General features: G+C 41.6%; 1 long non-coding RNA gene across 1 annotated transcript in view; it reads right to left on the reverse strand.

Annotated features, from left to right (window-relative positions):
- Positions 1-1,778: 1,778 nt before the first annotated feature.
- Positions 1,779-27,445, reverse strand: part of LOC128441900 (uncharacterized) — a 28,066-nt gene continuing 2,399 nt past the window's right edge. Inside the window, exons 2-4 of the long non-coding RNA XR_008338774.1 lie at positions 3,047-3,107; positions 2,586-2,668; positions 1,779-2,341 (exon numbers count right to left, since the gene is read on the reverse strand). This is a non-coding gene — a long non-coding RNA (uncharacterized LOC128441900). The remainder of the gene's footprint in view (positions 2,342-2,585; positions 2,669-3,046; positions 3,108-27,445) is intronic.

Here is a 27,445-nt window from a genome sequence, read left to right on the forward strand (position 1 = left end):
CTCTGAACTGACACTAAAGAAACATAATCTTAACATACCTGTCTACTTGGGGAGTGTCCTAGCAGTTTGTGGACAGTAGAAAGAAATGCATAATAATGTTCCAATTAGAGTCGATGATGCCCATGATGGATCGACTGTGGCTTATACCTCCCCAAGCACTGTAGGGACACCATACTAATAAATGGTGGGTCTGGGTTCAGGTCCACACAGTTGATGAAAAATCCTGACTCTTCCATCTGCAGCCTCAGCAGGAATCAGGATTCATTATGTTTTTCAGTCTTCAACTGCCCAGTGTTGGTGAGTCTGTGTCACTGCTGTCTCACATTTCTGTCGTTGGCTGACAGGAGAAGAACCTGACGTGGTCTCTGCTGTTCTAGAACCATCGAGCTAAACATGCTGTTCATTCTGAGATGCTTCTCTGTTCACCACAGTTGTAAAGAGCAGTTATCTGAGTTTCTGGAGTCTTTCTGTCAGCTCCAACCAGTCTGCTATATCCTCTGATCTCTTACCAACAAAGTGTTTCCATCCCCAGAACAGCTGCTCACTGGGTGTTTTTGTTTTTCACACCATTCTGGTTTAACTCCAGAGTGCTGTGTGTGAAAATCCCAGGAGAGCAGCAGTTTCAGAAACACTCAAACCAACACTCATACCATGGTCAAAGTTACGGAATTCACACTTTTCTCCAGTCTGATGTTTGATGTGAACATTAACTGAAGCTTCTGACCTGTGACTACATTATTGTTTTTTACACTTCTGCCATGTGATTGGCTGATTGGATAACTGCATAAACAAACAGGTATTAAGGTTGTCAGAAAAGCTTGGTGCCATCCTAACCTAAACTCTTGTACTGGTATGGTGTGTTTCCTGTACAACATAATGTCCTATATTTTCATGGTTGTTATACCTGTACATTTAATGGTAAAAGTGCCTACTTCAATTTAAGCAATATTTCTATTGAATCAAGCCAAAATCATCTACTGCATCAAGTAAAAACCACTGGCAGTCAAATGCATAGATTCAATCAAATAAAACCTAATATCTAAAACCACTTAACTTTGATATGGTATTTTTTCAATGGTCATTTGTTCCCTCTCTGTCCCTGTATGCTCTTCTCTCCAACTCTTCCTTCCCATTTCTCTCCACGATGAGCATTTATCAAAATTCAGATTATTTACACTGTATCTTTCTATAACGCAAGGTGACAGAATGAATGCTCCTGTTAAACACTGTGTACATGTATGTATGTATGCATGCACAAAAATGAATGTAAGGAAAACAACAGTCATAGGTAAAGAGAAAATGTATGAAAGCCGTTGTAAAGTATAGGTAAACTTTGATTCACATGATTCATGTGTATGACAAAAATACAGTAGCTGCATGTGGGTGCATGGTGTTGCTAAGTTACTTGGCGGAATTTCAAAGAGAACAATGCTGATCTTATGAAAATAAAATTGTTTCATTTGATGGAAGAACACGGGGACTACTTTTAGACTGCCGTAAAACACACTATTGTCATAACTATTTTTTCACACCCTTCATCCTTTGGAAAAATAAATTAGCTGGAAAGACTTTAAGCAGTGGAATGCATCACTAATAGGCTACTGTGGGGAACACTGGGGAGACAGCACACAGCAACAGATGAGGGGTGAGAAAATCTTTACTTTCAGTTTTGTCAGTTTGCCATTCATAATGGGATGTAAAAGCCTTATCAATAGTATGCTCTTACAAAAGACAATACTCAAATACTCTTTCTATTATGACATGACATTAGTGCTGTTTTAGTCCAAAATCCCCCCACCTGACTTAGTGGAAACAGTGAGAGACAAAGGTAAAAATGAAAAACACAAGGTTCTGACATGGAACTGCTGAAGGCTGAACTGAGGCTGAACCACGGTACAACCGCAGCCAGCATGGCCCAGTCGTTAGGATAGTTGAAGATGTTGTTGCCTTCTGAAGTAACATAAGACATGACAAATTTATTTGTACAGCACATTTCAAAAGCATTAAGATTAAGATTAAGATGCATTTATTAGTCCCAAACACATGCACAGACATGCACAGGCACACTCATGCAGGTAGGGAAATTTAACCTCTGATTTTGACCCATTTGGTGCAGGACACACAGAGCAGTGAGTGACCATGTACGGCGCCCGGGGAGCAGATGTTGGGGGAGTAAGGTGCCTTGCTCAGGGGCACTAGACAGGGTAGGGAGAATCCTCTTGGATTTTTGGACAGACCAATCCAGGTTCTTCTTTTTGTTGTTTCTCCGTGGAGTCTAACCAGAGACGAACCAGAGACCTGTGTGCCCATAGTCCAAGTTTCTGCCACTAGTCCACCGCCACTGCAAGAGGATAAAAAAATCACACTCTAAATTGTATGAAAAAAACATAGAAGTAGAATTTAAGAATATATGGGATATACATTTGTTAAAAGGGACGAAATAGAAAAATTTAAAGAAGAAACATAGCAGTAGAGTCACACTACAAAATCCTTTAAAAAAATCTTAGGTAAGATAAATGGTAGTAATCACACTAAACATGTGAATGTCACAGAACATGCCAAACTAAATAAACCAATCAACCTACCTTTCCTGTTTTAGCCAATTTACTCTGTGTGTATGAAGAAGCTCTTGTTGAGTAGACACTCAGGACATTTGCTGACTGAAGCACTTCATTGGAGATGAAATGAGACAGATATATAAATTAGCTTTATCATGTACTGGTCGACAAACAGTTACAATGCACATCTGTAGAATCCCGAAATAAATACCTCTCTTATGTTAAATTACACTGACTGTAATAAGACTGTAAAACAGGGAGAAGTGAACTAAAGATATGGGTCAGAATAAAGGTCTATTCCACACAGGTTATGTGTTGAAATTGGTTCTATGATCATAACTATTGCTATTGGGAGTGACATTTCAAGAAATAAAAAATCCCAGCTAATCAGGACAAGCTCAACTCTACTCTAGTTATTTCAAGCATGAGCACTTACAAGGTAAGATGCGAAATATTTTAGACTTTTTAAAGATATCTGACTTACTTACCCCAGCTAGATTGCTTATTTTGCTGTCTGCTGTGTTTTTAGGAACAAAGTGAAATGCTCATCTGTAGCAGGGGAACAAGGAAAGGACATAATGAAGTGTCGATATGAGATATACTGTGTCTCTTGACAAGTCGATGCATGAGGGTTTGTAGCCAAGACTCTGCTTGTGGGTTTTCCTGTCAGCAAGCACGCAGGCAAGACAATTTCGACAGTTCAAAGCAGGTTTCAATAGAAATTATTAAGAAAGCTTCATTCTTACGCACATTCATCACATTTGCTGTACAAGTGCCAAACATCTGGAGAGCAGCACTTACATGGGACGTTTAGTAAAGCTTACTCTTTCCTTGATACACTCTCCATGAATACAATATACATAAAAGTATAAGTTATTAGTTTTGAATTTTTGATTTGTTGAAAATGAAGAAGAAATGCTATTTCAGAAATATTATGTAAAGATGTGGCTTCGTTGTATCTTAGTGTCGGCTAAGTAAGACAATTAGTTCTTGTAGTCAAGGCATTAGGTTACTCAAAGTTTAATACAAGTGTGATATTTAGTACTTGGTAGGGATGGTCATAATTAATCAACGATCGATTATTGATCATTAAGAATTTCGTCGATGACAGAATCTTTTCATCTACGATAAAACTGGATTTGGTTATGCGGCAGGAGGTCGGAATATCCGAGTCGCCTGGAACGCAGCAAAGTGAGGATGTTAGCAGCTGGAGGAAGAAGCCCGGAGCTAGCCTCCGCTGCTCGGCTTCATGTCCGCACACAGACCGTCAGTCCACGCGGAAGGGAACCCGGACAGACCCGGGTCTGGGTGAGGGGTTTCGGGAGTGAGGGCGCGACAACAACCAGACTGAGAGGTCGAGAACCATCAAATCGAGCTAGCTCTCAGCGGCTAGCTGCAGCTCTATCATCGGGGCTAAGCTGCCACAAGAGTTGTTCATCTTGTAATAAAGTTCTCAATGAGGAAACACGCTGTGTATTTTTTCTATTTTCACTGAATTTTAATATAGCCTATGAAGAGTGAATTTTAGTATAAAAATATGAATGATTAATCAAATATCAATCGTTAATTCTCCCGACGATCGATTAAGACAATTTAATCGAATGCCCATCCCTGTCACTTGGTACTAGTTTACAACTTTTTTTTTAACATGAAGATTGATACTGCTTTCATGTCTGTCGACCCAATGTGAAGGCTAATCTACTTGCTCAAACTAATCCTTTTAGGGACGAGCAAATTCATCCACTGTGTTAAGGTTCAATCTGTGAGTGAAGCTGTACGTGAAGTGAAGAAAGCTTGTTTGCTTATTATGAAACTGTTAGGTTTCCTTCTAATATTGTATGGTCTCGACCTTACTCTTTACTCTGAGGACAAATCCCTGTCTTCAAACATACCAAGTCAAACTATAAAGCATTCTCTGATTATCCTACTTACACATACACAAGCTTTAAGGGCACACACACCCACTGCCACCCCTCGATAACAGTTAGAGTGACAACGGCTGTTGCTGTTGCTTTTCCTGCCAGCTGGAGAGCGCCAATGGAGTGTGATTGTATGCTAGTAAGTGCATTTTCTCTTTTTCTCTCTGTCCTTCTCTCCCTCTCTCTTTTTCTCTGTGTGTGTGTGTGTGTGTGAGAGACAATGAGAGAATCAGTGGTGGGGTAGGGGCATCATAATGGAGAAGCAGTGAAGGGAAGGGGGGGGGGTGCTGCACACCTGGTATCTGCCACAGATGGGCATAATCATCTCCCTTGCTACCCCCACCAAACGTCACTCCACCCACCCTCTCCTGTCCCCTCATCCATGTCGAGGTATTTACACACACACACACACACACATATGTTGTTTAATGCGTTGCCTCACATGTTTATTCGAACAGTTAGATTGTCTGAATTGGTCCAACTGACAAAAGCATTTAAGATCTTACAGAGTGAGAAACTCCCATTTGTTTCAGATTCAAACTAAATGTCTGGTAGTTGTCACTGACAAGTGGTGTCTCTGCTAAGTATTAATTAAAGTGATAGTTCAAAGAAAAAATTTAAATTCACTCATTATCTACTCACCACAATATTAATGGAGGGGAGGGTGAAGTGCTTGAGTCCAAATTACACTACTGGACTCTCAGGGGTAAACAGTGTAACAGCCAAATCCATTGAAGTACTGGTGATACATTTTTCCAACATAATAAATCAGTAGAAAAATAACATAACATGCCTCCATACTGCTCTGTATGGTGTCATCCAAGTGTCCGAGAGCTCCGACATTCATATTCAACTCAAAATGGCGTAGCTTACACCAAGTTATAAGCCTAAAAGTCTGCACCCGGAAGTAGTGGAGCTAGCGGATGTAGTGATGCTTATGCTCACCCCGCGCGTGCTATTTGGGCGAGAGCTTGTGTGCAGTATTTCCGGTGTGTGAGCGTCAACGTAACTCGGCTCCGATGGTGTATTTGATGCCGTTTCGAGTCAAATTTTTATACCGGGCTTTCCTGACACTTGGATGACACCACACGAGCAGTATGGTGACACATTAGGTGTTTTCTGTTGTTTGATTCCGTTGGAAAGTACCAGTACTTGTGTTGGATTCTGCTCCAACACTGTTTACCCCCTGAGACTCCTAAAGTGTTTTGTGGACTAAAGTACTTCACCCACCCCTCCATGGGCATAGTTGTGAGTAGATAATAAGTGGTTTTTCATTTTATCTTTGAACTATCCATTAAAGTTGGTTGAGTTATTCTTTTGTTTTAGTGGTAACTTTTTCCAAACAAGTGAAACCTGTCACTCTCTACAAACAATGCAGGTATTGTGTACTTCAACTAGTGACATGATGCAAAGCTGTGCTTCACTCACCAAACTTCGAATCATGATCGACAGAGATGATAACAAGGAGCAGAAAGAAATTCAGTTCCTGGTTAGTTTTCACATGTGACGAATAAAGATAGGCTGCAAAGATGTTCCAGTCTGAGTAAAGGTCAGAGCTTGCTTTATAGTGGCTTTAAACATATTATGGTGAAGCACATGCAGGCTTTTTACTCACATTTGGATCAAATTTGTATAAGTATCCGATATCTTGAAAGTTAATCCTGGCTGTTGATCAGTCGATTTAGCTCGTTAACTGTGTGGGCTCAACTTGCAGCATGGAAAACCACAACGTTTTCTTTAAATGTATTTGATATTTAAAAAGCAAAGGCAAACAGTAGGCATTTTTACATATTTTGTCCTTTATCACAGTATGTACTGTGATTATGTTCGATTTTTGTGAATATGAATATAATTGCAATTTATATAATACTTTTCTAGTATTATCGACCACTCAAAGCGCTTTAAACATACTGACCTTTAATTTAAGGTACATTGTCTTGCCCAAGGACACTTCAGCATGTGGACTGGAGGAGCCAGGAATTTAACTACCGACTTCCTGATTAGTGGCCTACTCCCTCTACCACCTTAGCCTTCTTATAACATATAAAATTGTATATCAGTTGCACATAATTTGGTCTGGAAATGCATCTGTGTTTATATTGTAGTAAAATAGCTTAACAAATGCATGAACGTACAAAAAAAAGAAAGTACAGCTGTGAGATGTTCATAAATGAATTCAATAGACTATTTATAAAAAGAATAGAAATCTAGAGGAAGCTTGGCAGGCTCATCTGAGAGCCCTCCATTTCCAAGTGGCAGAAGCGGGACAGGGTCAGCAGGCTTTGATGTATATTTTGGCAGACCTTCTTTTGTGTCCTACAAGGTACAACAGTCACCCCACTCCCTCCCCCCGCCAAGAAAACAAGGCTCCTGGGGTGTCCTCTGCGCTTGACCCCGGGTCAGGGGATGTCCTGTACTTAAACCTTTCACCAAACCGACATCCCTCCCCCTAACCCCTGCCTCCCCCTTCTTTCCTCCCTCTTGAGCCGTATGCCTCCTCTCTCGCCTCACATTCACCTATTACCTCCTCAAGGACTTCACATAAACACACGTGCACACACACACATTCCTTGTGGATTGACCCCCCCCCCCCCTCCCCATACGTGCAGAGGAAACAGTGGCGAGTTAGCTCCTTTGACAATTCTTTTCTTCTAATTGTCATGATATTATTTCAAAATTCCTACAGCTTTCTAGAATCAAACAGCACTAAATACATCATCATCATCACACACTGTCATATGTCTTTCTGTTTCAGCCATCCACAAGTGCATAACTTCAGCAGCACCGAAGCAAGAGATGGAGGGAGGGGGCTTGGAGGGAGCTGGGCTAGGAGGAAAAGGGGGAATTGGTGGAGGAGGTGATGGCGGTGGTGAAGGGGGCTACGTTCCCTTTCACTGGCTGCCAATCCATCAAGTCTCAGTCCACTGCTGTGCCGGCCGACAGCCAGCACAGAAAAGAACAAGGCCCGGGAACAGAGCCCCCTCTCCACAGCCATCACTCATCCCCCGGCAGGCTTTGAACTCCGTGTGACCTTTTCCAGAGCCCGCTCACCAACTTCCACTCCTTAGTACCTAGTTAGCCTTAAAGACGCAGACACTAGCCTGTGCCACCAACTGTCGTGTCTGGCCACTGTCGCCCTTTTTTTAGGTGTCAAATGCGCTCGATTGAAGAGTCTTGTTCCATGGACTGGGCAGAAAAGAGGAGAGTTGAGCTGCAACACCAGCTCTTTGTATGAACATGTGTGAGTGTACATGTGTGTGGCGAGGGAGGTTAAATCCCATCCCTACAGCCCTCTCCCTGGCAACCAGATTGTCAGACGGCAAAGAGGAAACACACAAAAAGCCAACCTCGACGAGACACACACACACACACACACACACACACACACACTCACAGACATACAAATGTACACACACTGCAGATTGGGCAGTGAACACACTAGTTGACATCATTAGGCCAGACACATTTTTGTTACGCTTCCAGATTCGACACGTCTGCATTTTGCTGAATGCCTTCTTCGGTCTCGCTGCTTCCCTCCCACCCACCCAGCCTCATTCCTACTGTCTCTTTGTCCTGCTTACATGTGTAATTTCGGAGACGCCCCTGCTCATCAGGGCTGTCCAGACAACACTTGGTGAGTGGCTGTGGGAGGAAATAAAGATCCAAACCAAAAAAAGAAGGAAAAACGAAAATAAGAGAGACAGAAAGGATGTAAAAACTAAACAGTCCCCTTGAGATCTTGTCTTGTAGCTAACACTTTCAGGCTTGTGTGAGCTAAATGTTACCAGCATCACTGAAAACACCAGCTCCCCTTTCCCCTCTTTTCCAAACAGATTACTCCTTGTCGGTCCAGTCTCAGTGCATTAGCCCCAGTCTAGACACATCAGAGTTACTTGACGGTGTGGCGTTTTGTGCTCTGTCCTTGTGGCTTAATTGTGTTTTCCTGTGTAGTTTCTTTTCTTTTTCCTTAAAGCTGTAGCAGAAATACAGTGACATGATGAGTGTGTGTCCAACAGGGGAAATCTTGTTACTGCGCTGACGACCTGAGGGCTGTGTGTGTATCTGTGAGACTCAGCGACTGTCTATCACATCTGAGGCGTGCACAGCACAGAACAAGCAGAGCATCTTAGATCAAATCAATCCTGCCCGTGAGTAACTACATCTGAAGCTTCCACCTGTATCACTTCTGTGTTATATCCTGTGAAGTCCTGGCTGAGGTGGAACATTTTAGATTGACCATAATAGCAGTTGTTACAGATAGTTGGCCCACCATTCCTGGCCCTAAAAGAAATTCAAACACCCCCGTAATACAGAACAGTTTGGTTTCATTTGCTTGTTATGTGGCCTGATACTAGTGCAAGGTCTAAACATGTTTTTAAACGTCTTATCTCATAGAATGTGTCTTTTGTCTTGAATGGATGATGCAGGTGGTTGACACCACTAAAGACTTAGTTTTTTTAGTTTTCAGTGTGTAATATCTTGAAAATAATCATAGAAAATCAAACTCAGTCCCTCCCGGGAGGCCAGCAACATGTAGATATGGACCTTTGAAATGTGACCAACAGGTCCAGTATGACAGCTGACTTAAAGGAGACTGTCTGCACATGTGAAACAAAATTTGTTGCTGATTACAAGCACTTTGACCATGAGAATGATTACACTTGTATGTCTGCATAGGTGGGGAAGGTGGGGACATGTTGTTTCAGGTACAGGTGAGATGAGGAAATGTAAAAAGATTGCACAATGGTTTGTATTACCGTGAGACAGGGTTTTACATCTCTGGAGAGTTATCAAAGTTACATTTATCTTAACCTGTACCACATAAGGGAAACAACAAAGATATTTCATCAACATAATCAAATAAATCTAAATCTGACATGTGTGTATGAGGAGCAGCTTTGTAACATTGTCTTTTGGCAAGTTGTAACCCTGAGCGTGTAAATGCAGTTGCCTCATTCAAAAGAAAAGTGGGAGTGTATTGTTTCACACTTTTATTTTTCTGAATGTTGTCCAGGTGGATGTTGTGACTTAAACCACCTATGTGCTGAAGGAACTTGGGGGCAGTAATGATGGAGACAGCCTCATTTTCTCTGTAACTGTTTTAAATCTGAAAGTCTATAAACCTGTTGAGCAGTGGGGGCATATGATGAGGCTTGAAGCCTCCTACAGCGACCGGGGGTTCTGACCCATATAGGAGCTACATGTAGATGACCAATCCTGACTGCACTTATATGATTAAACGTAGGCTGCAGCACATGCATGTATGATCATAATGCACTCAGATATTGACGGCGTGTGTGTAGTTGAGATAACACGTCTGACTTAAAATATATTTTTATGTGAATTTCAGCCTCCGGAGTGATGGGAGAAATGGATAACTCGGTAACATCTGGGAAAGCGACAGTAAAGAGGGATTTAGTGTTAGCCCCAGGAAGGCAGGGAGAAGCTGTGTGTCCATTAAACGCTTTATTACAGAGCCAGCAGCCCCATGCTAACTCACTTAGTCCATTGTGCAGGAGGCTCTGCTCAGTAGCCTGACTGCCTGTCAGACTGCCGGCTACGCCACACACAGGCCATGCCGCAGACGGTGACCCCTTTGCACACTCTGCTCTACTTTGACCAATGGACAGAAAGTGCTCTGCACCCCATCAATAAGAATGTACATTTCGTGATAAGGAATTCATTTTTACTTAACACTAACCTGCAAACCATATTACCAATATTATTTTGCTGATGTTGTCTGTGGTGGTTGGTTGTTTTTCCAGTTTAGTTTCATGACATGTTTTTATTTTAGTAAAAAAAGTGAGGCTTCACTTTGGGCAAGTGCCACTTGGCTATGGTATTGTGTGGGCAGGTCTTGAAAGGTTTTCAGAAAGGGCAGTACTGTGTGTATCATTACAGAGGACCATGACGCTCCTCTTTCAAGAATGAGAGGAGATGCGTGGTTCCAACACAGAAAATGAAATGTGGCCCAGTTCCCCTCAGTGGTGCACCTTCAGTATCAGCAGCCAGCTCTGACACTCTGTAGCCTTGCACAGCCACTTATTCACTACCATCTCTGTAAGAACCCCTTCTAGAAGAACACCAGTTGAATTGGTGGCCACAGAACTCTACACCAAGTACTGGACATGATCAAACTCCACTAAACCACTTCTCTGTGCATAAGCATCTGCCCTGTTGCATGTCTCTAATTGACAGAACACTGCATATTGGACATGAATGCAGAGCACATGGCCCTTATAGGCAACAAATTCCCCTTTCTATCAATGCACACTGATAGTAGATGGGGAATGGCTCTATTGTCTGATGGATTTGATGAGTGGTGCCTTTGCACATGCACTGAGGTTTGTCATTAGGAGTTAAAAAAGTTACTAAAAAAGCACAATGTTTTCTTCCACTTGGACATAAATATTTTGCAAGCAGTTGTCAGTCTGGTTGCCGCGGCGACTGTTGCTCTAGCCACACGAGCATGCGCTGTAGCCATCGTAGTCAGCGTAGTTTGGACATGAGTGCAATTTTTAAGGTGATTCAGGAAGTTCCTTTCTAACAATTATTCCAGGGCAAAAGCCACTGATAATGGCTGCTGGCCACACAGCCAAGTAAGCATTGATAGACATTGTATGAAAGATAGACATTTTATCAGTAGAGTCTTGAAACATTTTTAAAAAATCGATTTAACCCTTGAAGACAGTGCCTATGCTTATAAACTTGTGTAGCGTGAATATATGATATAATCCTGAAATTGTGCTATCACACCCACATAAATTTGTTATTCCAGCATCACTAACAGGTCAGAACTTATTTATAATTACTTGTAATTAGGGATGCACCGATATGGAAATTCTTGGCCGATACCGATACCGATATTTAAAATAACAATCTGGCCGATAGCCGATACCGATACCGATATTTGTTTATTTTCTTTTTGTTGTTATTCATTCACCCTTTTGTGCCAGAAAAATAATTAAATCATTATTTAAAAAGCACTATTCATCACTCTTATCTTTTAATGAGCACAAATTGAATCAGATTTATGAAACAATCTTTGATTTAACTAAACTTTATTTAACAAAGACATATTATGCCCATTTTACCGCAAGCTGAAATGGTTCCTTGGGATCTTAATGAAATGTCTGTAACATATTTTGGTCAAAATACCACAAGGATAATTTAAAACAGCACCTTTTTACCCTGTCTAAAACAGCCCTGTTAAAGTATCATTATAGAGAACGCTCTTCTCATTGATTTACGGTAGCAGTATTGCCCGTTTATTAGATGTGTTACGGCTTCTGTGTGTATAACGTATGTTGTCAATTCCCTTGTTACCTGTGCATGAGACGGATGAATAGAGCTGGTGCACATGAGAATAAAGTACTTAAACAGACGCTACGCTCATACTTTTTACACCAAGTTACACTGCGTGAGTCAAGATAACTTAACAAGCCCTCCTCAGTGTTACCTGTTTTTAGTGTCGGGCAGAAATCACATCGCGTCAACACCCACCGTGGCCCTTCGCGATGCTTGTTTTAATTAAACAGTCGGATTCCCCTGGTCCGCACCAGTTCTCAGTCAGCTGCTAGGCGCCAGCCGGAGGGTTCCCCCAGCGGTCGCCGTAGCTGAGGTAATCCGCGAGAAGGGCCCGACACGCGTCCAGAGTGGCCGCCGCTGACCGCGTACCCGGTCCCCTCCAACGGGCCCGCCTTCCGCGCCGGCGCTGTGAGGTGCCACCGGATGAGGACCTCCCGGTGCCGCACACTGAGCCTCCGGCGGCGCGGAGAGGAGGGCGACGGAGCGACTGCTCCCCCAGCCGCGGCACGTGCCCAGCGGTTTTACCACAAATATGAACATCGGCCAATGATATCGGTGAAAGTCAAGTTTATTACCGATAAGCCGATATCAGTAAACGAGGCGAATATCGGCCGCTACCGATGTTCGGCCGATATATCGGTGCATCCCTACTTGTAATAACTTATAATTTGACATCTTACACACACATTAAATGAGACCAAAATATCCAATCAGAGAATTTAAAGATTTCCTGGAGCACAGAAATAACACATGGATCCATAATATATGAGGAACTATTTCCTAAGGGAATGGACAAATGATGAACTATATGATAATAAAGATGGACCTACCTGACCTTACCTTACTAATACACTTATCCATAATTTGTTTCTTGAAGAACACTATTTCCTTTGTTCTATAAATTCCAATGTTCCACAAACTGCAAAAGTTACCAGATGTCATAATTAAAAATTCCCTTTCAATACTCAGAGCACAAATCAAGAACTCAAGGCCAATTCACAACAGCTGCTAGATGGTATCCTTCCACAGCCACTCCGCATGGAACTACAATCCAGGGAAATAAAAACAAGTTATCGGTTAATTGGTGTAGATGTATGAAAGAAACACCAAGGTTAAATAGCATTAATTCTGTTGGCCGCAGCAGTACGAGCAGTAAACTGAACATTGACGTACCAACTACTCTATTTATGCATTTAACATTCTCAACAGTTGGATCCACTCATGGTTTCTTATGTGCTGGGCAGTAGAGAGTGAGTCTTTAGATCCCTGCAGCTGGAAACAATACGAACAGACAGACTGAACTGCAGTGACATTATGGCAAATGGCCCTTTTCAATTTACACAGACATTTAATGCATTGTTAAAATCAAAATATCCATAAGTAGAGCTTTAGGATACCGTAAATTGGACAAGAGTCTAATCTTCCAAAATCCTCTCATATTTCTAGTCACACTCTAGCTCCTCAGCTAATATGATTTTCAACCATAAAACCCTCATTTACACACAAATGGTTGCTTTTAAAAGGCCGTGTTTACTTTGTCGCTCATGTCAAACCCTTATTCGTACGAAAAGGCCTTGTTTCAACTCCACTTCCTTTTTAGTGGACTGCATTTTGAGAAGTGACAGATCTATGTGCTAAGGGCCTGTCAGGGCCTTGATTCATATTACACTTGAAACAGGCCAGATAGGGACTTGTAACAGATCGTCACACCATGGCACTTTGTGAAGGACTGTCTCATTATGTGTCCCCACACTCCATTTAAACCCACAAGCTGCCACTCCCCGTATTTGTGTGTGTGTATGTATAAGCGCGTGTGTTCTTAGCATATTTTCCTCTGCAAATTTGCATCCTGCATATGTGTGCATGCTATACATGGATCTGTACACCTTTCTTTGTCTACAATCGTGTGTGTGTGCATGCGTGCATATATATGTGTGTGCGTCCAGGCATGTGTGGATGTGTGTGTGTGATTGTGAGGAGAGCTCCTGCAGCAGGAAGAATGAGTTGATGCCCTGTGTTTGGCTAATTAAGACAGCAGCCGACAGAGAGAGAGGGAGCTGAGAGATGGCAGAGAGGTGCTAATTCATAATTGACGTAATGGAGGAAATCTGTCTCTGAGCTTTTAAAGACACACGCACACACACACACACACACAGGGATTTTAGTCAGATTTCGTTGGCACATGTCTGTTAGAGTAATGAAAATACACATCATATACCAGAATATCTACTGGCACATGAGTTACACAACAGACACATACATGCCCACATAGAGTACACCATATGCCTATTATGCTGCTGGATCAGAGGAATACTGCTGCTCAAAACTGTAATAATTGAGTAGCAGAGTGTCGAGACAAGAGGGGACATCACTGTTTTCTCACTGCAGCTTGTTTTCTGGGAGTTCATTCCTCAACAAGTGACTTCTTAGTAAAGAACAACACTCGCCACTTATTTTTAAGTGCGAGTCAATTTCCCCCTAGTAATTCACCTTCCTGTTACAGTTAGAACAACCCTTAGAGTATCACGTGAGCCTGTCCACTGAGCTGTTGAGGGGAGAGGGTCATTCAGTTATAGAACCACATTTTCCAGTCATTGCACAGATATGTGGTTGCTAAATATATACATCTAGGTTCATTGAGTGAGTCGTTTTGTGACATGACTTTGAGACTTAGTTATTTAGACCCTATAAAGAATCACACAGCCGCCAACATTAATTTCTGCTGTTTCGTAAAATTCACCATCACCATCTAACAAAAACTTAATTCATTTTATTTTAGAGGGGTGAGATGGGATCTTGGACTCTTGAAGTCAGTATTTAAAAAATTCTGGCACTGGCCTTGTTGACAGAATAAACATGTAAGAACGCACACAAAGAGGCCCGGTGTGCTGTCTGAATCTTCTTTGTGTATGGCATTGCAATCCAGTTAGAATGTAGATGTATATCTCCATGTAAACACATGGCAAACAATGGGTTGCGACAGGAATCACATGTTTTTCTTGCAGCGTGGCCCTCCTTTAACATTAGGTCTTAAAAACCTGGCTGAAATGACAAGTGCAACCACAGCCAATGGCTATTCTCCATGTTTTTTTTTTCTTCCCTGACATATGGATGGATCCTGTCTTTCAGAGCCTATTGTGTGATTGTAGGCCATCACATACTGTCAGTGGGGGCTGACGTGTTAGATACACTGAATACAGAATCGGCTCGTCTGCAGTGTGCTGAGGCTGTCTTTGACAGTGTAGCGCTGTCTGTGTCACACTCTAACAGACAGCCAAATAACCCCTTGGCAGTGTAAACAAAGAGAGATTACACCCTGGTGAGTGGAAGGAGTGTGCCTGTGTGCTCCCAGCATTGAGCGGAGGAACTGATGATGGGTGGCTGCAGCAAAAAAAGAAGGACAGAGAGAAAGAGAGAGAGAGAATGAAAGAGATTGGCTGAGGTGTAGATAAATACTCAGTGAGATGCATTGAAGATAATGGTTACAGTATCTATAATGTACACAAACCTGAGCCCAGCTTCATTCCTTTTTGTAGATAGGGATGCCCATTGGATGCTACCATTAGATGCTAAGTGTCTTATTTCTAATTAAATACAAGAGTGTATTGTGGGTCATTTTAAAGGGAATCTACAACATATGGTATGATAATAATGAGTCTATAAAAGTGTTGGTCTTTAAGCACTTTACCTAAAGGACTGTCCAACTTTTGCACAAAGATAATTTCTTTCTCAAATGAAAAATTAGACATTGTATGCATTAGCAATATGAATCTAGTGCATTACTTTCATACAGTCAGGGTTTTATAGCTTTCCACTACTGCATACAATCAGCACAAGACTCAAGTATCCGTTTCCCCATCATGTTCTGTGAGCAGGATCATCAACATTTCAACTGAACCTGTGCAAGATGTTATACTAGCTGCAAGACTCTACAGCTTGTCCAAAATGCCGCAGCACGTGTCCTGACGAGAACCAAGAAAAGAGAGCACATTTCTCCTGTATTAGCATCGCTACACTGGCTTCCAGCTAAATCTAGAATAGAATTTAAAATTCACCTCCTCACCTTCAAGGCCCTTAATTATATGGCACCATTATACCTCAACATCGTGGATTATGATGGTGGAACCTGATGGCGGATCCTGATCATGGCGGATGCTGATCATGGACTATGATTACATCTTTCTGATGTTCTCCATTACACGTGGTATCTATTGCACTTCTGTCCGTCCTGGGAGAGGGATCCCTCACATGTGGCTCTCTCTGAGGTTTCTACATTCTTTCTACCCTGTTAAACTACTCAGAAAAAGTTTTTCACCTTTTAAACTTTACTTTAAACTGATTTAGTGTCCTGCTCTCAATCCTTAATATTTTATACATATACAAATTCAAATTTTGTTAACCAACAACATTGCATAATTTCTTGAAAAAATATATAGTTTTATTCATTTTTAATTAGAAAAAAATTCACATACATGTAAGGCTTTAGCGTTTCATTACATTGGAAATATTAAACAGAACAAAAAATGGCAAATCCATTGTGATGAAATCACATTTTAATTTTAAATAAACATAATAATTCTTTACATCATAACATCATCGTTAATTTGGCTACAACAATCGTCCCAGCCACTTAACTATTTGGTTGGATGGGCAATTGAAAAAGTCTTACAGAAGTCTTTGTCTTAATTAAACTAGTTATAGTTAAATCTTTTGCCAAGCAAAACATTGATGTTGAAAGCTCAATTGGTGCAAGTTTAAAATCTGGTGTTCGATCTGAAACATTCACACTGCTGGTTTGCCAAAGCTGAACATGTGGGTAACCATATTAACAGAGAAAGTGCAGGCTACAGCAACTAGGAGAACGAAGGTGCCATGGATTATAATCCAATAACTATTCGAATAAGTGTTAGGGCCATAAAATGCTCAAAATACTTTATATTTTAATCTGTTATCATTTTCTTCATATTCTGGAGTCGGTCTTGTTGTTTTTGAGGGCCTTTTATTGTTCCAAATGGATTTATTTACTGACTTTGGAACACTGGATGTTTTCAGTTGTCCCATCATCATTCAGCTGTTCCTCATTTTGGAAATATGCTTACTAATACATCCCCCAGACAAGTCATTTGGTTTTTGATTAATAACTCCAAATGTAATATTACCTCCCCTCTGGCACTCACCGCTTGTCGTGACAGTCATTTGATCCAGAAAAACTATTCAACATGCACAGTCAACTGATGTGATCATAATGTAGTTGAACAGCTCCAAATTCCGATGTTGCGATGAGCAACAGAGATGAAGTGTGTCATTTAGCTGCTGCTCGTATTATGTCCTGGTCGTCTTCAGTCCTCACCTGCAGTGCAACACCTTCCAATGAATGAGGGGGGAGGGGGGCTAAGTGTGTGCTATAACCATTAGCTATTTGCTAGTGTGTGTGTGTGTGTGCTCTAACCTTGCTGTCTTCCTGGCCAAGCTTGGAAACACCAGTGTTTGTGACTGTGAAGCATGAGTGAGATTGTGTCATCCTGCCTAGCCTGGAGCCACAAGTGCATTACGGGTATGTCACGCCATTATCCTCAACATTTGGCATATCTGAAAAAGGAAAAGTGCCTTCTATCCATTTCTCTCTCCCTCCCTCTCCTAGATTTAATAGTTCACGTGCTATTGCTTGAGAGCTTTCTTCAACACACTCATATCTTCCTTCAATCTGCAGTCAAGCTTATAGCTGCATTTCTGATTCCTTTACACTATCTACCCCTGTGTAGTCAATGTAAACCTCACCACATCTTATTGCCTGTCTCTCTTCACTGTTGACTGGCAGCCTGTTCAGTGAAATTATTTATTCTGTTGGTAATTATTTTGTCTGTTAGTAATGAGTAATACACAAGACAAAACACAGTATGTCCTATGTATTATAGTCACAGATGTTGTATATTTTTCAAAACATCTTAGTGAAGTTAACTCATCCGACCTAGGCACCCAGCTCCCCTTTCCCTCGGGTGGGTGCATTTTTTTACTGCTCATGATCATTCAGAGGTTGGATGGTATCAGAAATCTCTTCATTCTTTGAAAGTGATGCTAGAGTATGTGCTTTGTCCTCAGCTGCTCTGTTACCTGGGCAGGTCAGGCGATAATTTGTATCTCACAAAGTCTATATCATGACAGGATTAGTTGTTAAGAGTTGTCAGATAAGGACTCAAGTGCAGATCATTGCAAGAAACTTGCCTTGCTCAAATGGAGTTTTATTGACTTGCTAATACAATAATCGCAAACCCCTAAAGGCAGTGGCAACTGTCAATGTAGGGTGAAAAACTAATGCTTGGAATCAATTGTTGTCATTGTAGGTCAAGAAAAAATGACGGAGGCGGCATTAAAATTGGAAACTAGGAGAATAAGTGTTCTAAATTAAACAAACTAGAAGATAGCATTCCTCCACCAAGGGAAATGCACTATAATTCCATGTCAAAGCAGTGTTTCCCATTAAGTTATTTTTCTCATAACCTCTGTAAATTGGTGATTTGCTCCATTGCTGCATTGTAAAGCTTTGTGCTGTGCGATTTGCTGCGTATTCACTCGTGCTATTGCATGCTCGTGCTATATTCCAAAAGATTTTTACCATCCTAGCACAGTCAGGCCTCATAATTTCAGCTAGAGTCGTGTGTGTATCTGCAAGTAGCATGCACTGCAGTTCTCTCTCTTTTTCGAGAATTGCTCTTTCACTCTTATGTGTACCTGTCACGCAGTATCTGTTACAGATGAGAGTGACCTTCGTATGTGTACGCCCCTTGCTCCCGCCGCGAAACCCAAAGAATTAATTAATCCTGTGGTAGACAAAGTAAAAATACAGCATTTTATTTTGAACTGCCGCGTAATTTAATGGGTTCTCCCTTTAGCCATGTGCCCCCCATCAATCTAAATTTCAAGGAAATCTTTTCAGTTTATCTACTCACGAGTTAACTCCTAAAAAATATTGAATAATAAAAAACTTTTAGAATATACTATATTGTACACTTGAAAGTCTTCTTCACAATTTAGGTAGAACTACCAGAAAGTCTAGCAGACAGACAGATAAACAGAAAAAAAATAAAAATTACAAATCCCTTTTAAAATGTATCCAGAAACAGTCTCTCACGGATTTCTGACTTAAATCTTGGTGAACAGGTTTATTTTTAAATCGGAGATCAGAAATGGATGTGTGCGTCTGTAAGTTGTAACCACTTTTGCACTTCGGACCGGGTCAGGACCTTGTTCACCGCCACAGCATGTGGTCCTTACCTGCACCTGAGCTTTGTAGGTCAACACCACTGCCGCGGAATATGGCATGCCAACAAAGTTAATTTACTTGGCAAATATGTGTTGCACTGCAAATAAATAGAAGCTTAAATAAACACACTTTATAACATGATGATTATTTGAAGTACTATTGTTCCACATAGAAAGTTTTAAAAAAAGAAAAATGTTATCCCATTGTTTGAAAGCATGAAAAGAAACAGTATATAAAATCTGTAATACGTTTATCTGTAAAGTGCAACTCAGCCTTTGCGTTCCCATTTTTGAAATGTCAGTTATTAAAATTAAAGAAAGAACAAAATAAACTCACAAAAATACAAATCTATTTAATTGATAGATTGACCAAAAATTTTAATCACCTTCAGAGAGGGGGAAAAATGTCTCCTTTATGAAGTTAGACTTTTTGACTTAGGGAAATGATGCTCTTTTGTACAAATATTATAGCCCACCCAGCCAGCCCCACGTACCCCCCGCTACCGTTCTGTTCCTATCAGAGTCTATCTGTGTCAATGGGACCCTTCTCTCTCCTACATCTCTCTCTGTCAGAGTCTATCTGTGTCAATGACCCCAGCCCCCTCCCCAACACGGACACACACACACACACACTCACACCTACCCTGGCTAATAGGCCTGTCAGCGCAGTGACATCGCTGGGTCCAACCACGTGACGGTACTGGACGTCAGAGATGTTGTCCATTAGTGAGCGTGACTTGCCTGTAGGGTCAGGACCGTGACACGCCTGATTGGCTCACTTACACTCCAACCATGATATCATATTAGCCAAGAGGTCATGGAGGAGCGACCCTGATGAATACCATTAGGACAATGATACGTGGAGTGGCACATGCTTTTTGTGTCAGTTGCTCACTTTTGAAAACATCCATTTCTAAATCTGACTCTCTGGAGGCAGTGGAGACGCAGGAAGGTCAAGATGAGCTTTAATAAATGGGGGAACAGTCAGCAACAGGATGATTAATTAGTTAACAATTTATATTAATGTTCATTGAAAGACCTCCACTTAGAGCATAATTAATTCTAATTAAAAGAGTGGCTGTAGTTATGCTGGCAGTAAAAGAAAACCCTAACAATATAATCAAGCTAATTAAGTGGGGGTGGCCTGAAACCCTGGAATTATCAAGAACCGATGAAGCCTGAACATCAAGTGAAGTTGATCCATGTGTTTACGCACAAACAGCTTGTTTTACAAACCGTTTCTCAGTTCATTACAAGAGCAGGAGATTATACAGTAAAAAGCAGATCTGTTCGTGGCGGAAAGCTTAATCATCTGCTCCTAGGTTTGGTTATTATGAAAAGCAGGAAGAGCTCAGTAGACCCCCCCACACATCCTCCTTTATTTCTCTCTTTGGCTTCTGTTTTGTTTAAGTTTCAAATCCCCATAAGACAGTGGGAGATTGACGTCTGTTCAGCAGAGTTCACAGTGGAGGAGCCGCTGTGAAGCACTGAGCCCACCCAAAACTGTCAAGGCCAACAAACAGCCCATCTCCTTGCCGATGCCAGCAGAGATATCACTACGCGTGTCAGTGCAAATGGACCACATCCTATGTGTGTGTGTGAGTGTGAGAAAGAGAGTGTGATAAGGCCATTCACCTCCACATGACCTGATCCCTCTTTCTTCCTCATCCTACATTCCCATGTTTTGTCACTCTAATCCAACGTGCTGTCCCTCCTCACCACACTCGCTCCACGCTGCTGCTCCTGTCACAAGTACATATGCAAATGTTAAAACAGGAGTAAACGTCTCGGATCAAACTCCCCCTGTCAATCACCCTTTCACTACACTTTTAGCCGCCATGGTGACCTGCTGTGTTCAACCACTGCGGTTGTTGCATTGCCGTCACCTCTTCCATCTGATGGTGTTCAGCTTCACACACCAGCTTAAGCTTGTCACACTCCATCTGTCTGTCAGCACCGTCACTCCTCTGTGGCCCTGCTTTCAATCAATCCCGTCAGTCAGCTTGTCCGCAAGCCTTCTTTTGGCTTCCCCGTCTGTCAACCGCCGGTTTAATTTGTTCATCAGTTCGTGAGTCCTTTCGCCGGCTTCCTCTCAGTATCACGGGACCCTACTTGAAAACAACCGTACGCTAACGCTTACATAACAGGACGTCAAGCTACCAGGAAGCTCAGAGCCATGCAGCTCTGACTGACACCCCATGATTGAACCTGTTCAGCAGTGACACGTCCCAGGCTACCTTGATCTCATGGCTGGTTTGGGAACTGATGGAAGTGGGTGGGAGGAAACCTCAACTTCATTCTCTCGCTCTCTCTCTCACTCGCTCTGTCTCTTTTTTAATCTAACTTTGCATGTCAAAACGTCAATCCCACACCGAGGGGATGTGACAAGCTCGAGGGCCCAGGGGGGACAGCTCCGAATGGAGGGCCCTGGTGCAAATTGATTTTGATTTTCCTCCAAATCAGTCAAAGAGTTTAGCTTTAATGCGAGCTGATCAGAGAGCCACTTGGAGCACGACAGGATGTGGAGAGCGGGACAGTAACTGGGGAGATTAGCCCTGTCACTCCAGAGATCAGTGCCCATCACTGTTGCTCACACACATAGGAACACACACACATATACACACACACACACACACACAGTGGTCTGGCTTCCTCAAAGGACACACACTCGCCTCCAGAAGCACACATGAAATAGTAATCGCTGCACTTATGGTCTTTGGCTCTTATGTGCTTGCTTGTAAAGACGTGCGCATGCACAGATATTGTGATTTGAAGTTCACACAACAATCTCTACTCCCCTCAACACACACCCGTCCAAACACACACTTTGTCTTCTTATCACTGTATCTGTCAGCTGTGTCGTGCAGACAACAAGGTATAACACAGTTGCCAAAACCCAACTGGATCTTTTACATAACAGTACTGCATACTGCAGTGGAGTCATGCACAAAATGAACTCTTTCAAACACACACAACTGTCTTTTCTTGCCGTCTGCGTGAAATGTCTTTGGAAAAGTAAGTGAGAGGAGTTGTAGCTCTGTTGACATTGTCGTACATATTTAGGGAATGGTGAATGAGAGTAGTTGTTTATAGCAGATGCACACCTTTTAATGCATTATCAATCTGAAAACTAAACTTAACTTGTGCTTCATGGTTGGGTAAAGTGAGACAGTGTCCCACTTTACCCCACAGCCAACATTTTAGAAAAAAAATCTCTTAGCAATTCAGGCTAATCTTCAGCTAGCATCATCACATGGTTTTATATGTTGGAAGTTCACCAACATGTATGATATAAGTTTTTCTACCTGAATCAATTTGTTTTGACACAAAAGTGGATTAAGTTCACAGCAAGAAAATGTACTTTTACATGCAAAAAACACATTTTTGTGAAAAAACATACTTTCCACAGCACCAGCACCAACTTCTCCTTCATGGCAAGGGGGGAATGGGAGGGGCTTGAAAACATAATGGTCAAATGACCACAAATGTGTACCGTTGTCTAGATACATGACCCGATGTCCCACATTACCCCGCGCTCCCCTACTTACACCCTGTCATCATTACCTACGTGGGCTGCATCTACCGAATGATTGATCTGTTGACAGTTTGACGTTGGCATGTTGTTAATACAGCCATTGTATTTACTGAACATTTTAAATAAAGTGCAAAGAAAAAAGCTAATCTTTCCATTTAAATGAAGAAAATGAATTAACGGCTTCACAAAATGAACATCCTCCTCATTCAGATGACGTGACGACTATACACAATCCTTCTGCTTTTTTTTCTTCTTCTATTGTTTAATGCTTTCTGAATTTCCTGCAGTTGGTCTAACCGGTGGTGACTAAATGTCACCACCGGTCTTGGTCAGACCTGTATTGTGGTTTGTTGTGTTTATGAATCTGTGTGTAGTTCTTATTGCAAAAAACATTTTTTACTCAGTTTTTCTACGTGATTAATTGGTAGCTGAAAAGTCAACATGAGGCTACTTCAATCGCTCTGACACTTAGTCTCTGACTAAATTTGACAAGTATTCTGGGCATCGTCATTTTGTGATACTTGATAGCCTTGAACTCTTTGAGTGAATCGGAAGTGACAGTATCAAAGCCTGAGCTGAGCCAAGTCAAACTTCACAGCCCCACCTGTCAGCAAGAAAACCCCATGGGGTGGGAGGGAGGCAATGGAAGAGAGAGGGAAGAAGAGAGATAAAGACAAAGGAGAAGTTTTCTGGCAGGCAACCCAGCTCAGCCCATCATCGCAGTGGAACAACCAACCCCTTCCCATTACCACGGACCATGCCCCCTTAGTGGTCTTCAAACCCTAACAGGTAAAAAGCTTCCTGTGTGACAGCAACACTGCTCTTTGAATATATGCATACATATCCCTGCATATATACAGCCATATATCCCCTGATCTCACTGTCGTGCCAGTTTAAGTCTTGTTAGGATTTTTATGGACTTTAAAAGGCTGGAGAGAGGATCAGAGGCCTGTTACCATGAGGTCAGCACTTTCCTCCAGCGCCAGGGATGGGCTTAAGGTGCCTTGTAATGTGCACGGAGACGGGACCTAATAGATAGACACACAGGTTTTGACATGCTATTTGAGCGTGCAGGCCCACTGTAATTGGCCACGTCATCATGCATTAAATTAACGATATATAGAGAAGTGCCCTGAGACGAGTGTCTTGGCCCGGTCCGTCAGCCATCAGTGCAAAGTGCATGTGACAGGCCTCTCTGAGAGGAGGAAGAGGGACGGGAGGGGGGAGAGCAGGAGGGAGGTGCTTTTTTAAACTATTACTCTGACGGACATCTGAGCTCAAACTCTCTGTCTCTTTCTCGACTCGCTTGCTTTTCTTTCTAGTCATCTAGAAGCCGTGCAGCCCTAAGGGACTCATTCACACCTGGTATGCCAGAAGAATGAACTTTACTAGCTCGCAAGATAGAAAACCTGAGGTACTCTCTGACTTAGTTCACAGGCTCACCTACAGAGAGCTTAAAGAGTGGGACTCAGTTTATTGGCTCCTCCCTCATGTAGGACCATTTAAAGGGAACAATGGTTTGTTCCAACTTATCTCATTTCATTCCTGCAACTCTGGTTATTGGTGCAGTCACAATAACATTGTACTCACCAGAGTCACTGCTGATACCTTAGATTGAGGTGTGGCATGATCGGTCAGATAAACATATATGTTGCAAACAAACTCGTCGGGCTAAACAAATATATATAGAAAAGAAAGTGATAATAGCCTTAACCGTCCATTTTAAATATTCCCCATAATATACAGCCTATGTCAGCAGTTCTAATTTGACCTGCCACATCGAAGGTGCATTCACAAGCAGTTTTATGTTACAAATGAAAATGTTTCTAGTCTTGACCCCACTCTATTCAGGAGAGTGAGAAACCTTGGTGCTTTAAAGAAATAACTATAATGCTGTCACTTAAGTTATCCTACAGAGCTGCTGTACTGCTGTGATGAGCAGTTTCCAACTTTTCGATCTTAGCCCTCATTCAAAGATACTATCACGCTAAATATGTTACTGTGCAGGTTGTATAGCTGTTAGTAGATGTGTGATTTGACAAAGCGCCATCTTTGTGTTGAACCTTCTAGGACCTCTGTAAGGTGGATGTGTTGCTGCAGTCCTGAACGATTGTAGGTTTATGTTCCTTATTTTCATATTTCTCATCTGCTTATGTCGACACTGCACATCCTAGTGTCCTCAGCAATAACAGCCATTTTATAACCCTGACACCTGAGTAGTCTTCCCCATGTTTCATGGAAATTCCTCAACTGAGGGAAACTGTACCCATGTTGTAAGTGCTGCTAAATGTCAGCCGATGCATGGTCAACACAATACTGCAGCCTTCCCAAAAGAAAGCGATTAATATTTAAGAATCATAGACAGGAGCTTTTACTGTCCTGTCAGTGTGTGAATGGACACGTTGTAAATATAATCTGTGTTTGTTGAACTGTGAAACCAGTCACACTCTTAGGCCCAATCCCATTTCACCCCTTGGCCCTACCCCTGCCCCTTGTTTTCGAGGGTTATCTTGCCCCATGAAACAGAGTCACAAGGGGTAGTGGTTGAAATTTTCCCCTATCAATTGGGACAGCCCTTCAAGAAGCCATAACATCATCAGTAATCATCATGTGTAAACAGACGAGACAATGAGCTTGCAGTTTGTAAAGTGACAAACCTATAAAATACAAATAACATCTATACTAATGCAGGTAAATCAATGACATTTGAAATTGAAAAGCTTTGATGCTTGGCATTATTTCTCGTATGAATCAAAAGCACAAAGTTTCAGGCTACTAGCAGTGGTCTGTATGCAACCCTGCCAGGATGCTTTGTTATTAGAGGTGCAGTTAAATTTAGCGATATTACTGCTATATGCTAGTTAAATGAAGTGCATGGTGTATCTTCACAGAGGGGGGATTGATTGATTGAATATTTTATTTAGACCTCGGAAAACACATTGAGGGATAAGACCCTCATTTTCAATGGTGCCGAGGGTACAATAAAGAGTTGATACATAGAAGAGTTAATACATTGAATAAATAAGAATAAGTAAATATGCATATATATATACAGTAATACAAGGTATAAAACAATTCGTCAGTATAAAATAATATGGCCAAGTCAACTAGTAGTTACAATCAATGCAGGAGAAGTCAGCTGTACATGAGACCAGACTTGAGAACTCCGTTCGGGATGCAACATGAAATTATGTGAAATTACGGGATTATCATGCAAAAAAAGATCGGCAAAGCATTCTTACGCTTGCGGTCATATTTTTCAGGGTTGTTGTGGAAAAGAATTACCATAAAACATTAAAATTATATTAAACAAAGATATTACCCTCAATATTTAAATTTTTCAATCCTTATTAATGGAGAAAATACTACATTTGTGGGTCTCAATCCCAGTTTTTTGGTAATCCCAAGGCATTCTGGGTACCCCTTGGTTTGAAGTGTGGGTCTAACAAATCTCCATTTCGAGGGGCTATAGAGCCCTAACGCTTGGCCCTACCCCTTCATCCAAACAGGTATTGGGACAGCCTACTCCTACATGTGAACACGCAAAATGAGGAGAGGGGGCTAAGGTCCAAGGAGTCAAATGGGATTGGGCCTTAACCTCTCAACAAACAAGAAAGTTGTCACTTATTAACCACAAAAGTTTGCCTGTTCCAGTGTTGCTAATGATATCAGCCCCTGTCCAATAGAATGCAAAATCCTTTAATAAAGGTCAAGACAATCACATCCACCAAAAAAATAATGCGTTAGGCAGGGTAGACGCTCTAAATGATACTTCCCAAAGAGATCAAAAATACTTTAAAATATTTAATTTAAGCAGTTTGAAAACATATTTAACAAAAATATGCATTTAATCTATATGGAAAATACTTTATGTAGATACATTTTTTTTATTTGTCATTGATCCTCATGTAATTGAGGGTCAATGGCAGGGAGGGAGCAGTGGAGGTCTGTCAATATACAAACAAAAGACATCAACACATGTAGTTGGGCATTAAAAATGAAATGGACACTTCATCACCATGAAAGTGAGGAGAATGAACTTCATCGTCCAATAAGAGTGAAGCATGGTGAGTCATGTAAGCCTACACTATCTCTCTTTCCTTCTCTCACTGTATCTCGCTGTCACTTTGATTGCCAGTTCCTCTCCTGATGGTTACATGTCTCTCTGTGGCTGCCTCTCTGTATTTGTCTCCCTACCACGAGTACGGCATCAGATCATGTAGCATGGTATAGGTTGTTTGACTGAACAATTAAGTTATTTAATACACGGTGCTGGGCTCAGTACGGAGGACAACGACTTTTTAGAATTCACCAGCTTCTTATTTATTAGTTTCAGCTTCCTCTGATGTGTGATTTGTGAACTACTGTAATGTCATGTTTTATACAATTATGACATTATGTCAAGAGTGGTTATGCCATGCACTTGCAATGATAGCTTCTGATGTGATCGGAGAATGTTTTCAATTTTCAGGTCTGATTTACGAGTATATGTTTTACTCCTGTATTTATTTTTGAAAGCTTAGAAACACATTGGAAAGATACATTTTGTGATATCTGACATCTTGTTTCTGCTTGGTGTGAATAACACCCTGTATGTACATTACCAATTTCATTAACACTACATTATCCTTTCCTTCACTTCAGGCAGAGCACTGAAGTTGTGCTTGCATTGGTTGATTGGCACCAGATGTTCCTGTTGAAAGCACTAACCCAACAAATAAACACACACACAACATGAAATGCCATATAAGGAGCAGGTTTGGACAGTGGAATAAGCTGCAGCAGCAAAAGACATTAGCGTGATTCTAAGAGCAGGGTGAGGAAGTTATCATGTCAGGTCAGTTTACAAACTTTGGTGATCAACT

This window comes from Pleuronectes platessa, chromosome 1, assembly GCF_947347685.1.
Source record: "Pleuronectes platessa chromosome 1, fPlePla1.1, whole genome shotgun sequence".
NCBI classification, from domain to species: Eukaryota; Metazoa; Chordata; class Actinopteri; order Pleuronectiformes; family Pleuronectidae; genus Pleuronectes; species Pleuronectes platessa.